Below are 16,558 nucleotides of genomic sequence, written 5' to 3'. Positions count from 1 at the left end.
TCAGATATGACAAAGTTTCCCTAGCCAAACTCATCTAGACCAATCCTATGTATATCATCTAGTAGTTGAGGAAAGCGCCAAGGGGCACCATAGGAAAGCACCCCATACCACCTCCATTGTTGTCCAATGATAGAAATGCCAAAAGGGCATTCACTAATCCACAACAACACTTAGGCAATCACAACATGTAACAACCCCCGTATTTCTAACCCGGAATCCATATTTCAAGTTCGATAAACCGAAAGTCAAATCGGAATAAGTTGTGGAGTATCCGGATTGAAGTCCATGATCCATATCTTGAGTCCATAGATCTGGATTCTCTTGATGAAGAACCTGCTTTACTGGGAAAATGGATTTCCGGTCGGAGTCAAAAGGTATTTGAAGATGTTCGGAATCAAGGTAAGATCACCCCCATATGTTGTATAGGGTTAGTTTGAGTTGGGAATCAAACCCTTTAGCAAAGCACCCAAGTACTGAAAAGTACTAGGGGGCGGTTGCTTAAGGCGGTTGATTGGTCAATCAACCACCTCTAGCGACCACTAGGTATGCTTGTGGAATTTTTAACCTAATTTGCCCCCAGTCCCATATATATAGCAAACCTCAACCTTTTTACTCATTATTCTATTCGGAATTGTTGTTGTGGACGGTTAAGAGGCAGAGAAAACATGCTGAAAGGTGAGAAAAGCGTGGTTTGCAAAGTAGATCCAATCCTTCATCTATTTTGCGAATCTAGTGGAGGTAAGTGATCCCACACTCTTTATTTTCTTTCCATCTCTTTGATTGGTGTGGAATCATCCTCTTTATGGATTGGTTGATAGTTAAATTCTTTAGTTCTATTTCCTTATCAGTGAGTTTGATTAGATCATGTCTGAAAACGAATCCTTGCATTCGAATAAAGGATAGATCTAATCAAAGGAGATGAATTGAATATTGAATCTTTAGAATTTTAGGTTGTTGCTTCGTGCTTGTGTTGTAGACTTCTTAAGGATGAAATATATGGATCTTCCCAAAACTAGATTAAAATTGGGAGATCAAAAGTCAAAATTTCGGACTTAGAAATTGTCTGTAACAAGGGCAGTCACTCAGGTCGGTTGGTTGGGTCTGGGTCACAGTAGCTTTGTGAAGTTGGTCCTTGCTTTGATTTGACTCATGTATATCATTGCAACTCTCTGTTTAGGTGTTCTTTGAGTTTGCTGGAACTGTTGTGATTGAGGTTTAATTGCATTCTAGTAAGCTTTTACATAATTACAGGTAAGTACACATATTCTTATTTATATGTAATGGTATGCTATATGATGAATTGTTTAATTCTTATATCATTCATTGCTCATGTGACCTTGCTAAAGTTGTGTAAGTCATTGAATTGTAATTGAATGAATGTTGTAATTGATGTTTTTATATACTTTATCACTTTGTGATATAGATTGATTTGATTATGTTATAATGGTTGATGATGTGATGTAGTTGTGATGGAAGGGTATCCATTGTTAGGGGTATCAGAGGGTTGTGGTATGTGACACATGCTTACTAATGCCCCTAGCACTATCATAATTGTTGGATGACATATCTAGAGAGTCTAAATTGCATGGCTAGGTATTTTTACATGCTATTACCCTTTCGGAAGGGGAATTGAAGTCGAATGACCCGTGATAATAGTGACATGACTTTGTTTCATCTTACAGCGGTAACCAGTCCGTGAGGAGATTCATTGGTCCACTGTTGATCATGCAATGATAAGGTTGCATATGTTAGGATTGGGCTCATGGACATCCAAGGAGCGGCCCAAGAGTCGTGAGGGCTCATAAGAGCATCCGCCCAACAATATGCGAATGACTATAGGGTTAGGGAATGGAGTCCAACAGTGGTAGCCAGTCCATGAGGGTTCTCATTTCTATGTAGGGAAGGATACTAGACCGAGTTGGTTGGTGTTATAAGGGAAGTATCTAGACTACATGTAGTATGTTACCATATAACCTTTCATTAGATTAGAAACTCTGACATGCGTCAATACTCATGCCAATGGTCGTGGTAAAAGAGTGTTGACCTAAACCCTAGCCATGGTTGATTGACGAGGACTGAACCCCTTTACCAAAGATCCCAACAGAGGTAACCAGTTCGTGAGGGATCAGAGTGACTAGACCTACCCAAAGGAAGGCTGGTGTTACATCTTATAGCATGTCAACCATCTAGAGACTTGCATAGTTAGATCTTGATAGCATTCATATATTTGCATATCATTCATTTCATATATGTAACTTGGACATATTGTCGATATGTATGTGATATGTGTTATCCTTACTGAGTTCATCAGAATTCATTCATTTCTTTGTATGTTAAATTATATTGTACAGATGGTACTCCAGAATCAGGAGAAGTGAGTTCGTCAGAACTCATTCCTTTCTTTGTATGTTAAATTATATTGTACATATGTACTCCGGAATCGGGAGAAGTTCCATGTGACTAGAGCAACTCCTATGAAGAGAATGTGGTACTGTCAGTGGCTGAAGGAGATGTATTCCATGAAGCCTCCTGCAGATGCTTGGAGTGTGCTTACAACACCCATTGATGGTAAAAGGAGGCAGATTGCTCGGCATTTTGAGAAGTCCTTGAGAAGAATTGGAGAACCCCCCCCTTTTTTTTGCTAATTTAGAAGAGAAGTTTTTGGCTCAAGAGCGAGCTACTGGAAAAAAAATAATTTAGTTTATTATTTTGCTTTCGCTGAACTTGACAAACTTTGAAGCTTGATTATTTTGATTCTATCCTTTGATTCACTCATGGAGTATTTGGACTCCTGTAATCCTTTTAATTAATTATTCATTTGAACTTGTTCTTGCTTACGATTACCATTACTTGCATTTATTATTGTTGATGGTAAGACCGTGGATCTTGTGACGGATCACTCCCACGGATTGATCGGGCGGAACCAATACCAGCAAGTGGGGTGTGACACAACACATCATGATTCCATAAATATCACAATAGAGTCCAAGTCACAATCACATCATTCATATTCAATACAAGTATGTAAATCATATCATGAATAGCCTACTGTAATTACAGAAGTATAATAATATAGAAAAGGTATAACTACAGTAGCTAACACATGCATGTTAGTCTTAACATATCAAAGCATGTATCTGTGCAAATTGTGAGTGAACATACTCACCTTATATCAACTTCGTAAACTCCAAGTAAGAGATCAAAGACCAAGTCCAAAATCACCAAAACAACCTTAAACAAACATGTAGAGAGTATAAATAACAAACCCTAATGATCGGAGATGAAACGGAGGCAAAACATACAAAACTGTTGTCTAGGCTCCCTTTGTTTGATTGGCCTTTGGTATGTTGGATCCACCAAAGCTACTATGTGAAATTCAGCCCAAAACCTAATCCGGAAATCCATTTGTTTATAGGTCCAAAGACCCAGAGTGAAGGTAGAAGACAATTGTGGGCCATCTCAGTGGAAGACATGGTGTTTGACTCAGAACCCATGGAGGTTGATGATGGGGTTCCTCTATGGAAACCTTGCTTGACTTGGAGAAGAAACTGCAAATTGTTGGAGAAGAGCTTGGTTGATGGACTTAAGCCCTAGCTTGACACATTTTGGAAGGTCTCTCAATGCTAGGTAAGTCTCTTAGTTGAGTTGGGAGACGCCCCCTTTAGAATTTTGGATTTTGGACTTTGAAAACCTAGATTTCTAGCCTTACTGTCAGTGTTGGTCAATCACCTTGGTCGATATGATCGACCAACCATGACCGACCAATAGTGACAGGGATTGTTTGGTAAATCTATGAATTTTTAGGTTTTTGAAGCTCTATATATTATAATTTCGTGGTAAACTGCCCCATAATGTTCCTAAGCCTCTCTCAAGCACTCACATTGGAGTTTTGGAAGATCCTCAATGGAGCCTCAAATTTTTTCGGCTAATCTTCTTCCTTAAGGTTAGTAAACACTCCTACTCTCACTAGATCAACTCTCTTGTTGAATTCTTCTTATCTCTGTGATTAGGAGGAAGATCTTATGTCATTCCCGATGACTGTTCCTCCAATCTCTGTAGTTTTAGAGTGAGTCTCTATACATTTTGTTGCTTTGTGAATTTTCACATGATGGTTTTGAAGGGAAATCAAGTGTGATCTTCATGAAGGAATATTCATTCTAAGTTTTTTATTTCTAAAGCATGCTAGATTCATTCCCATGATGAATTTTGACTATGATCTATTATTCTTTTCTTCCTAGAGTGAATTCTCATTCTCTCAAGTCTTTCTGTAGAAGCTACAGATTGATTTCGGAAAAAGCCTAGTTTTGATTAAATTAGAATTCTACGCCAATGACCATTGTTTATGCTTAGACTATGCTAGATAATCTTAGTTTACTATTTTAGAGTTTTCCTTGAAATTTCGGAGTGTTTCAAATCCTAGAAGTTGACTTTCGGATAACAAATCAGAGGTTCAGTCCGTACAAAACTGCCTTGGTCGATCACCTTGGTCGATCAGAGCAACCAAGCCTGACCGACCAATAGAGGCAGTGATAGCAAAGTTGCCCTGTTTTGATTCGTTTCACTTCCAATCTTCAAGGGTTTGTTCCTAATGCCTAATCTAAGCTTGTTTAGGGTTTCTTTGGTAAATTTTGGACTTATCCTCATCATTTTCTCCGGAATCTTACAAAGTTAACTAAGGTAAGGAAGTTTGTTCACAAATAACCAAAATTACATGATTGTTTATATTTTATTTGAATTGCATGATCATACTATTGTTTTCATGACTTACTTATAATCACATTATTGTTGTGATTACTGTAACTATCGTTGAATTTATGCATGTGATTCACTTATTATTTTGATTATGAATGATTGGTTATTCTCATATGGAATGACTAAATTGAGATGTGGTTGCCTAGGTTGGAACTAGGGAATGGGGAATGCCCTTTTGGCATTTCTGTCATTGGACACCAGTAGAGGTGGTATGGGACGCTTTCCTATGGTGCCTCTTGGCGCTTTCCCTGATTACTGCTTGACATACCTAGGACTTGTCTAGCTGTGTTGGGCTACCTTGTTATAACAGACTCGATTCGGAAGGGAATTTGAGACCGAGTGACCCGTGGCAGCAATGGGGATTTGTGGGCGCTCAAGACCGGTAACCAACCCTTGAGAGGACATGAATCACATTGTGATGGGCCATTCATTGGTAGGGTTGCAATAGTAGACTTGGGCTCAAGGGCGCTTGTTGCTTGTATCTCAAGATATTACGCAAGTATACGTATCGCAATCAAGTAATAAATGATAAGTACAAAATCGATCCCACGGAGAATTATATCCTTAACTTTCAATGTAAAAGTAAAATTGATTTAAATGAAATTAACAAGGTTGATTGGTATTTGTCTAACTAATTAACCAAATGACAGGTAAGGAAAACTAAGGAACTAAAATGTAGATTTGAGCAATGGAAGAAACTTAATGAGTGACAAGTGTGTTAGGAATCAAGTTTCCCTTCCCCTGAATTTTAAAACACAAATACTAAAGCAATACTACAACCCCAAGATAAATCAAGAACTTGGAATGAATGGCAATATGATATTTTCCAATACACATAAGCTAGCATCCTAAATCAACATCAGCATATTCCTATGAAGAATTGAATTAAGAATGCAATTTAAACCCAATCCAATCAATGGTAATGTGAGGTAATTGGGTATTCCTACCCAACCTACTAATTAACACAACCTAATTAAAGATGATGCTAACTCACACAATTCAACAAACACCTAGACTTCATTAATTTTCCAATTAATGAAATCATAACATTCATTCAAGAAAGATCATTCAAGAACTGAAATTAGTCAATATAACATGCTGAATTCATTAACAATAAAGTGGATTGCAATAAAACTAAAGAACACATGATTAGTTACATATCAAAATTCAGGTTTAGGTACTACTATCATCCCAACCGGCTAAGATTTAGCTCATAAAGAATTCAAATGCATAAAACCAAGTATAGTTGACATGAGACTAGAAAGTAAGAAGATAGAGTTATAAAAACAAGAAGAAACTAAGGCTTCAATGCTTCCACATGAGCTCCAGCTTTCTTCTCTAGCAAATTAGCAACTCCAGCAGCTCCTTGCTTCCACAAGAGCTCCAGCTTTTGTTCTCTCTTCCCTCCTCTCAGCTGAGTCTCTATTCCCAACCTTGGTCCAATCTCTCCTTTTTTCCTCCTTGCCTCTCTCTCTTTCTTCCATAAATGTCTTCAATCATTAGGTTAGATTCTGGCCATAGGATTAGAACTTTCCTCCCGAGATCAAGGGCTGAAAACCATCATGTATTTACAAGAATTTAGTCCACTTAAGTTAGCCCTTTTTGGTCAATTCCATTTGAATTGGATCTGAGAATATTCTGCTCCGTTGTTGTAGCAATGCAACAACTACTCTACAACAAAGTTAGAGGACATGTTCTTCTATTATGAATCTTCACCTACATGTTCAAGAGAAAGAGAAACAGTCAAATTCATCCATAAAAAGAAGGGAAATTCATGCAATGTGACAAAAATGAACTAAACAAAATGCAACATGTTGAGACTAAATAAGACAACACCTAATGAATACTATCACTAAAACAAAGACAAAATACTCCTAAATCAAGCCATCTCAAGTATAAAAGTTATAAATCTTAACTCTATTTCATAGAGTTATCAGCGCTCAAGACCGGTAACCAACCCGTGAGAGGACATGAGAGCTTCCTGTTTATTATTTGTGGATGACCAATAGTGTTAATGAGTCCATAGTCCAAATTGGTTGGAGCCATAGGATACGATGACTCTAGTGGGAAGTGTCACATCCACCCAGCCGGTACCCTATCTAGCATACCTGGGAATGTGATCCACAGTCCAAGGATCAAGAATCGAGGGACCATGCCTCCCACATACGCGATAACACAATCATGAACAATAATATTCAAGGTAAAAGCAACTAATAATAGATATCATGAATGAGATAAGATTCAATAAATCAGAGTGCGGAAAATAGATAATGTCAATGTATAAGTGTGATCATGAAGATGAGAGAATAAGTGAAAATCACTCTCTCAAAGCAGCGGAAATGAAGTAATAATCAACTTAGTTACAATCCCATGTTTAGAAAGATAATCCAAAGAAAGTTAATTACATATCCATTTGTTCCATGATAAACCAGGGAAATGGGGCACTAGACTAGGGTTTCTTCTATCCTAATGATCGTCTCCTCATAGGTGTAGATGAAGAAAGCCCAGCTCTGCCGCTCCCGCACTATCGTGGGGCTAACCCTGGTACGAAGAGTAATCCTCTTCGGCACCAAAACTCTGATCTTCATTGAAGCTACCACCCGGAGGGTAGTATGTGGGATCAAAGTCCGTCTCGAAGAAGGTGCCATCAGAGTCTTCGGTACCTGCAGGATAATCTAACAACATTTGCACAAAAGGAATGAGTTCGAAGAACTCATCAAGGTAATTATTCCATAATTTAAAATCATACATATACAAAACATAACATAATGCAATGTGATATGAAACATATGATGCAATTATGATTCTAATACTACGAATGCTATTCTCTATGGTAGACATGCTTTAAATCATAGCACCATACTTCTTTGGGTTGTCAGTCACTCTCCCTCAACCCATTCCATATCTTGGGAATGTCGTGGTAATTTGGGTAAAGTCCTCTCAAACCATGGTAGGGGAATCGGTCACCGCTCTCTCACATCACTGTTTGATATAAGTATTGGCGCATGTCACAATAAAGCCTAGCCCAATGCAAGTCATCTACTCAATTGTATCAAGTCAGATCCAGATACGTCCATTCCTCGCCCCTGGCGATCCTTTCCGGTATCCTTCACACTAGAGTCAGCGTAATCCCAAATTACGGACTCATCAACCCTATTGGTCATCCACAAATAGTAAATGGGAAGCTCTCACGTCCTCTCACAGATTGGTTACCGGTCTTGAGCGCCCTTGAGCCCAAGTCTAGCTATTTGCAACCCTACCAATAAATAGCCACTTTCGGGTATCCGTAGCATGGTTTATGTCCCCTACCGGGTTGGTTACCGGTCTTGAGCGCCCATCAAACCATACACTACCACGGGTCGTTCGGTCTCAATGCCCTTCCAATTCGAGTCTGACACGACAAGGACAATCCTAGCCACACAACTAGACAATCCTATGTATGTCATCCAATAACCCGGGAAAGTGTCGATAGGCACCTTCGGAGAACATCCCATACTATTCCCTCCGATGCCCAAGGACAGAAGTGTCAATAGGATACTCCCCAATCCCAAGTTATACGTAGGCAATCACATATTCAAGTTCATCATTTCTCATGCATTCAATACATCTTCATAATATAAGTTAAATCATAATATTGAAATGATTCATCATAGACACAAGTAATCAAGAATAATAAATTGATATGACAAGAGTATATGAATCGCAATACTACTATTCTAAAACATGTATAACAGTCTTATAATAATTAAAAGCAATTAAGGGACTATTTTCTTTAAGTATAAGCACAAATCATAAGTTTATGGCCTATATGTTTATGGAGATAACCATCCTTACCTTAGGTTGAGTTGATGATGAATTGAGAATTACCAAGGAATGGTCCAAAAGAAATGTTAAGACCCTAAACAAACATCAATAATAAGTTAGAGAAGAAATCGGGAAGATCGGATGTTAAACGGGTCAAAACTGGCTAAGGTTGCTGTCAGCAACAACCTTGGTCGATGGTCCTTGGTCGATGGCATCGACCAAAGAGGATTGACCAAAACTTCTTTAGGACAGAATAGTGGATTTTGGGGGTTTTGATCCGAAATTGGTTTTTCGGGGTTCGGATCGATCTGGAACTTGGAGGAATGCTTAAGAACAGTATGAGGACACTACAAATCAAGGAACTAACATAATCCAATGGTCTAAATAGAAAGCCCCAAATTGAGCTTCCAAGTTCAAGAGACAAGCATCATAGCATGAATTGGAATTGATTGCATTGACAATGAAAAGGCATGCATTAGCTAAGGGAACTTATAGAAATTCTATTAGAATCATATGCTAGTGACAAACATGTACATAGCATACTATACAACTCAGTTTTGTACAAAATGGCATGATGTTAAGAAGAAAATCAAAGAATGTATATGCTAGGCTTGAAATGGAGGCATAGCATCAATAGATAGTAAAGAGGATCATAGGTATGATTCATCATTCCAAGGTCTCAACAGCAAGAGAGGAATAGAAAAGAATAGAAAAAGATAGAATAGAGAGTGGAATGATGAATCATACCTTGTAGTTGTAGATGGAGACAAGAAACAATGATTAACAATGAGTTTTGGTGGAGTATCCTTCACAAATGCCTAGGAGCTGCTTTGGGAAGCTCCCCCCACGTTCTCAGGAGTGAAAATGATTGCAATAGGGCTCAAAACATGAGGCTAGTATAAATAGATTAGGGAATATTCCAAAGAATCATTAACTTGTCTGACTGGGAAACTTTGGTTGATGGTCCTTGGTCGATGGCATCGACCAAAGAGGATCAACCAAAATATAAATCAACAGAAAGTCAAGTTTAGTTCAGCAACTTTACACAGGGTTTTGGAAGGCTATACAAGGTCAAATTGAGTGGGTTTTCTTCTACAATTCAATCAAGAAGTCTAGTTTTGGGGAATACCTTCGGATTGTGCACGGGAGGTCATTTGGTACTTCAACTAAATCATTCATCTCCGATGCATAGACTTTCATTAAACACCGACAATGTACTCAAGCAAGGGGTATCATCGTCAATGTCCATGGGCTCGGTCTCCGACTCATAATTATCAATCAAAAGGGTCCATAAGTCTCTTCTACCACCGCTTCGGGTCTTCGAACCTAAATACAACAGTGGATTTGGGTTAGGGTCAGGGTTAGAATAGGGCTGGATATTACAGGAAGGATACTGGAAATGATCGCGAGAGGCGAGGAATGGAAGTATCTAACCCTGAGTTGTTATAACTAAGTGGATGACTTGCATTGGGCTAAGATTAACCCTGACATGTGCCAATACTCAGACTAATGGTGATGTGAAAGAGTATTGATTTAAACCCTAGCCATGGAATGTCCAAGAGGAATGCAAGACCCAATGACCACCGGAGAACTCAAGATACCGAGATGGTTGAGGGAGAGTGATTTGAGACCTACCCAGAGGAGTATGATACTATGACTTAAAGCATGTCTACCATTAGAGACCAACATACATAGAGTTAGAAGCATACTTGCATATTTGTGTCATATCATATTGCATCATGTATGTTTTGTTGTCATGTATATGTGTTGTTCATGAATTGAACTACCCTGTTGAGTTCTTTTGAACTCATTCCTTTTTGGACAATGTTGTTAGATCTTTCTGCAAGTACTGATGACTATGAGAACCAGTACTATGAAGCCCAAGTGGATGACTCATACTGTACCTAAAGTACTAGCGAATATGACTATGATTGTGAAGACTGCCAGTATGAAGCTGGAGTTCATCAAGATTAGTCCAACTTTGGTGCTTGTGTGTTGACAATGGAACATCGAAGCTTTTAAAGACATACTATTTATAGATTTGAAGAGACATATGTTTAGACTTAGTTTATTTTCTTTCCTTACATTTGGAATCGATTGTAATTTTCCCTTTTAGTTTTGATCTACTTTTCTGTTGCTATTATAGAGTAATTTTCCCCTACACTCTATACTTGATTTATTCTTTGGTATTTTTTTCCGCACTCTGATTGAATTGTAATCTTTCTTTGAACCTCTACATGATTATTCATTTATAATATTTGTACATTGATTTGTTCTTGATTATATTATTGTGAATGTGGGAGGTTGATTTCCTTGAACTGATTTTTGGGACTATGGATCACACGCTTGGGTATGCCAGATTGGGTACCGGCTAGGTGGATGTGACACTATGTACGTACAATAACTTCCAACTTTGGTCGAAAACTCTTCGAACGACATTGGAACACTCCAAAATTAATAGGAAAAATTCTAAAATAACATATAAAGACTATCTATGATGATCTAAACATCAAACAAAGTCATTGGAATATAAATCTAATAAACCACATAATGGGCTTGATCCACGGATTCTCTTGGAAAGACTAGAATGAATGGGGATTCATTCTAAAGATAATAAAATAGTAGATCATGCATAGAAAACAACCTACGAATAGATTAATATAGATTAGAATCAAATAACTACAGTAAGAATAGATCATGGTCTCATGCTAGATCAAAACATCGAAATCACACCGCATTGTCTATGGAGAGAATAGAGTGAATGGGAATTCACTACAAGATTATGAGGAACTGAGATTAGGCCATTACAATAGTCTAAGATCTTCCTCACGATCAAAACAAAGAATAGAAATAGTAGAGAGAATAAATCAATAGAGTATAGAATTGAATACTAACCTTGTAGAAGAAGATTCAATGAAGAAATCATGTTAGATAGTCAGTCTCCTTCTCCACGTGCTTTCTGACGTTGTATCCCCAATCGTCTAGAGCATTAAAATAATGTGAAATAGGTTTTAGGGACCTTAAATAGGGTGTTAGAGGGCAAATCAGGCATTTTCTGCTGAAATTTCCAATCAACCAAGCGGTTGCTCAGCCAATCAACCGCCTTAAGCAACCACCCCCAATACTTTTTAGTACTCGGGCTTTTTGCTCTCTAATTGATCCTTAGATCTACTACAACCTTAACCAACATGTAGAGGGCTCTTACCTTGATCATAGACTACATCCAAACTTTACTTTCTCGCACTGGATATCCACCTACCTAATCCATCCGAGTTCCAACTGGATCTTCTTTTGGTTACCAATAAGGCATATTCTTCACCTTCTTCTCTAGATCCATGAGCTTTGGGGTCGAAACATGGGCTTCAATTTGGAGGGTCCACGACTTCTTCCCCATTAGAGGTTGGGTACTCGGTCCTACAATTTGGGTTTGGGTTAGGATTATGGGGGTTATTACAATCCCAACCATGCATCTAATGAAACACCCACATACATGTAGAATCATGACTACGTGGGATGCATGAGGGGTTAGACCAATGGCTTAAGCCACAAATCCTGATATACATAAATATGGATGCAATATGTCATAACCCATCCCAATATGCTTCCATACAATATAAAGTGTCACATCCCCCCAGCCAGTACCCTATCCGCGATACCCGAAGGTGTGATCCAAAGTCCCATGGTCAAGTTTGGGGCGATCATATGCCCATATTGCACAATAACATAATCACGAGCAAAGAATAATCAATGTATAAATATATTAGGAAACGAATCAAAGAATAAATCTTAAAGTATAATCGAAGTGTCACATCCTCCCAGCCGGTACCCTAACTGGCATACCCGAGAGTGTGATCCACAGCCCCGAAGATCAGGTATCGAGTAATCAACCTCCCACATAAACAATAACATAATCATGAACAATAATAATCGATGTGCAACAGATAAACCAAAGATCCAAATAAGGAAAGAATACACCATGTATATGATCAGAGTACGAAAGATATCAGAATGTCTAAATCAATAAGTAAAGTGAGGCGGAATCCCACTCTACAACCAGCGGAAAAGTAGTTCTAAAAGAAAAGGAACAAGATAAAATCTAACCCCAATAGCAGGTACAATAGGTAACTAAATTGTTCTCAATCTTATAGACAACGTCTCTATAAGTATAAATCTCATAAATGGCACAAGGGTGCTTCCATTCTATGGTCGGACTAAGCACCATACGGAGCATAACCACCCGCGGAATCTCCAGTGTAATTGTCGTAACCGCAATCACCTTCCTGGAGATATGCCTCTTCTCCTTGTGCTTCTTCATACGAGCAGTCATGATACTCAGAACCTGTAGAATAATCTAACAAAACATTGTACAAAAGGAATGAGTTTCAAAGAAACTCAGGAAGGCAGTTAAACCGTAATAACATAAATGGCAGGATTTCAAAGCAAACATAAATGCAATATGGTATGAGACAAACAATGAATGTATGAATCTAACTCTATGTATGCTGGTCTCTATTGGCAGACATGCTTTAAGTCATAGCACCATACTTCTTTGGGAAGGTCTCATCACACAACGCCTTTTGGTAGTGGGTCCGGCATCCCTCGGGACATTCCATGGCTGGGGGTATAGGTCACCGCTCTCTCACATCACCATTGGTCTAAGTACTGGCGCATGTCAGGGTAAAGCCTAGCCAAATGCAAGTCTTCTACTTAGTTATATCAAGTCAGATCCAGATACGCCCATTCCTCGCCCCTGGCGATCCTTTCCGGTATCCTTCACACTAGAGTCCTCATAGTCCCTGACTACGGACTCATCAACCCTATTGGTTATCCACATATGGTAAACGGGAAGCTCTCATGTCCTCTCACGGGTTGGTTACCGGTCTTAAGCGCCCGTGAGCCCAAGTCTAACCATATGCAACCCTACCGATAAATAGTCCCCACAATGTGATTCCTGTCCTCTCACGGGTTGGTTACCGGTCTTGAGCGCCCATGAATCCCCATTGCTACCACGGGTCGTTCGGTCTCAATACCCCTCCGATTAGGGTCTGACATAACGGGACATCCTAGCCAAACACTACTAGATAGTCCTAAATATGTCATCCAACAGTTTAGGAAGGTGTCCAAAGGGCATCTCCGGAAACATCCCATAATATTCCCGTAGTAGTCCTAGGACAGAAGTGTCAAGAGGACACCTCCCCTTTCCAAACCATACTTAAGCATACACAAGCATCAATCCATAACCTCACATATATGGTAACTTCATATATGGAAAGAAATCAACAATAACATTCAACTTGTATAAAACGGTAAGTAAATCATACATCGGTCTATTTAATATAAACAAGTAATGCTACCGATATCAAGACAAGACAACAGTAGTATAACATTGTAAGAATCTAATTAAGGAAATAAACTAACAAGATTCAAATATAGAAACTAAGATATACAATTTATGTTGTTAAGGAAGTAACCATCCTTACCTTTTATAACTTGCAAAGGAATCTTAAGAATTCAAGTAAGACCTTGACAAACTTGAGAAGAAGGTCCTAGACAAGTGTATACAACATATTAGGAAAGATCCCTAAAAGAAAAGATATCAAAACATCCAAAACAGACCAAATATGGAGTTGCGACTCATTGGTCGATTGGATTGGTCTACCGTCTCGACCAATCAATGCACCAATAGAGACAAGTGGCCTACAAAATCGAGTTTTAAGAATAAAGAACCGAATTTGGTGGTTCAAAAGGGTACTAAACAAGGGGTAAACTACATTGGTAGTATCCTAACATAAAGAGGACTTCAAAACATCAATCGAATCAAGTTAGAGTTACAAAAAAGGAAATAAAAGTTACCATAATTAGATTAATCATGGTCTGAAGAATTAAGAATACAAATCATAGACACGAACAATAGGAGAACGAATCATTGATTTTGATAAAGATATCATAGAAGGCATACATAGGTCTTCAAGAAATAGATCTAAGAACCCGAATCTAAATAAGGAAACAAAACTACCATAGATGTACAGCCATGATACCCGAAGAAAGCATGGTATGATAGAGGAGAAACAACTAGAGATTGATAGATCATGGATCATGTAAGGAAAACATAGCGATTGACTACTAATATGGTCAGAAAATAGATCTAAGAAGATCAGAATTAAATCAAAGACAAACAAAGACAAGATATGATTTAGATCATGACCCAAAAGCGCAATGATCAGATACGGACATGCAGCCATTAATCCAGGAAGACATGAGAGATAAGCAGAGATGGCAACAGAGAATGCAGATCCCCGCCAACCAAAAAGGAAAGAAAACAAGGATGAAGAAGAAGAAGAGAGTGTAAACATACCTTGATAAGAACACAAGGACGAAGACCGCAAGATAAACACCAAGAGTGCAAGGGAGATGACGCAGAGGCGGCGCCCAAAGAGTTTGGAGGCAAAAAACGAAGTAGACTGAGATTGGACAAAAGAGCAAGCAAGACAAACAAAGAAACAGGAGGGATGGGAGGAGGACAAGAGGACAAAGAAAAGCAAAAAGGAAGAAGGCAAAAACCAAACATAAAGGGGTTGAACACACCAAGGACTACCAATAGGTAGAAAGCCTCAAACCAGATAGAGAACACCCAAGCCACAACAACCACTCACAAGATAGTCCAAAAAGACAGCACAACACCAGGATTCAAAGCGACACCAAGCTCCACGGGATGGCCAAAGCGACTTTGTTACTGAGTTGTTGGTCCTACAAACAACAGGGTTTTTCTGGGTCAAGGTTAGGGCTGAGTTTCACACGAAGTGTGGAATAAAATGATACTAAGCAAAGAATAACTATAGAGTATAGCAGAAAATAACTCTATAGATCAAATGCGGAAGAGTAGATCAAAACTCTAAAGCTAATACAACCCGATAAAAGTATAAAAGAATAAAGACTTAAGTAGTCAAAATCAATCTTCCATAGCCTCTTCGTCTTCTTCACCTTGGTTTTATGCACTTGCATCTTCGGATCAATACCTAACTCACGATCCCAACGGCAAGCAAGACGATGTCTACTATTATCAATAGGAGCCATCAAAGTGGTCCACACCGGTGTACAGGTAGTACCACTGGTCACTAGCTTCTCCCATTGTGTCCGTAGCTATATCAAATAAGGAAGGGTCCTCTGTACTGGTGCACGGGATCTCTTCTAAACCTGCAAAGTCATCTAAAAACATACTCTCGAAGGGTGAACTCAATAGAACTCAACAAGTAGTTCAATCACAATAAACAACCACAAGCAGTTCAAAACAAGCATGGTGCAAACAAAATGAAACAATGAATGCAAGTATGATTCTAACTCTATATATGCTCTCTAGTGGCAAACATGCATTAAGATAGAACACCATACTCCTCTGGGTAGTCTCAGTCACTCTTCCCTCATGGCTCTAATGCACGTCTTTTGGGTTCTCCGCGGTAATTGGGTCAAGGCATCCCTCTCAAACATTCCATGGTTGGGGTTTAGGTCAACACTATTGCTTACCACCATTGGTATGAGTATTGGCGTGTGTCAAGGTTATACCTAGCCTAATGCAAGTCATCTACCGAGTCACATCTACTCAAAGTCGGATACCTCCCTTCCGTGCACTAGACATTCCGTTCCTGTATGATAGCCTCCCTTCCGTGCCTAGGCAGTCCGTTTCAATATCTCCCTTCCTAGAGTCATCATCTCCCTCTTTATTACTTAGACTCTTAACCCTATTGGTCATCCTCATATAATAAACGGGAAGCTCTCATGTCCTCTCATAAGTTGGTTACTGGTCTTAAGCACCAATGAGCTCAGGCTTATTATGTGTGACCCTACCAATGAATGGCCCCCACAATGTGATTGTGTCCTCTCACGGGTTGGTTACTGGTCTTGAGCACCCACCAATCCCCATTGTTGCCACATGTCACTCGGCCTCAATACCCCTTCCGATAGGTTAGATATGACAGGGTTTTCCTAGCCAAACTCATCTAGACCC

This window comes from Hakea prostrata, chromosome 5 (genome assembly GCF_041222555.1).
Source record: "Hakea prostrata isolate BN-2017 chromosome 5, UWA_Hpros_2, whole genome shotgun sequence".
In the NCBI taxonomy this organism is placed as follows: domain Eukaryota; kingdom Viridiplantae; phylum Streptophyta; class Magnoliopsida; order Proteales; family Proteaceae; genus Hakea; species Hakea prostrata.
Note: the sequence above shows the minus strand (reverse complement) of the source record.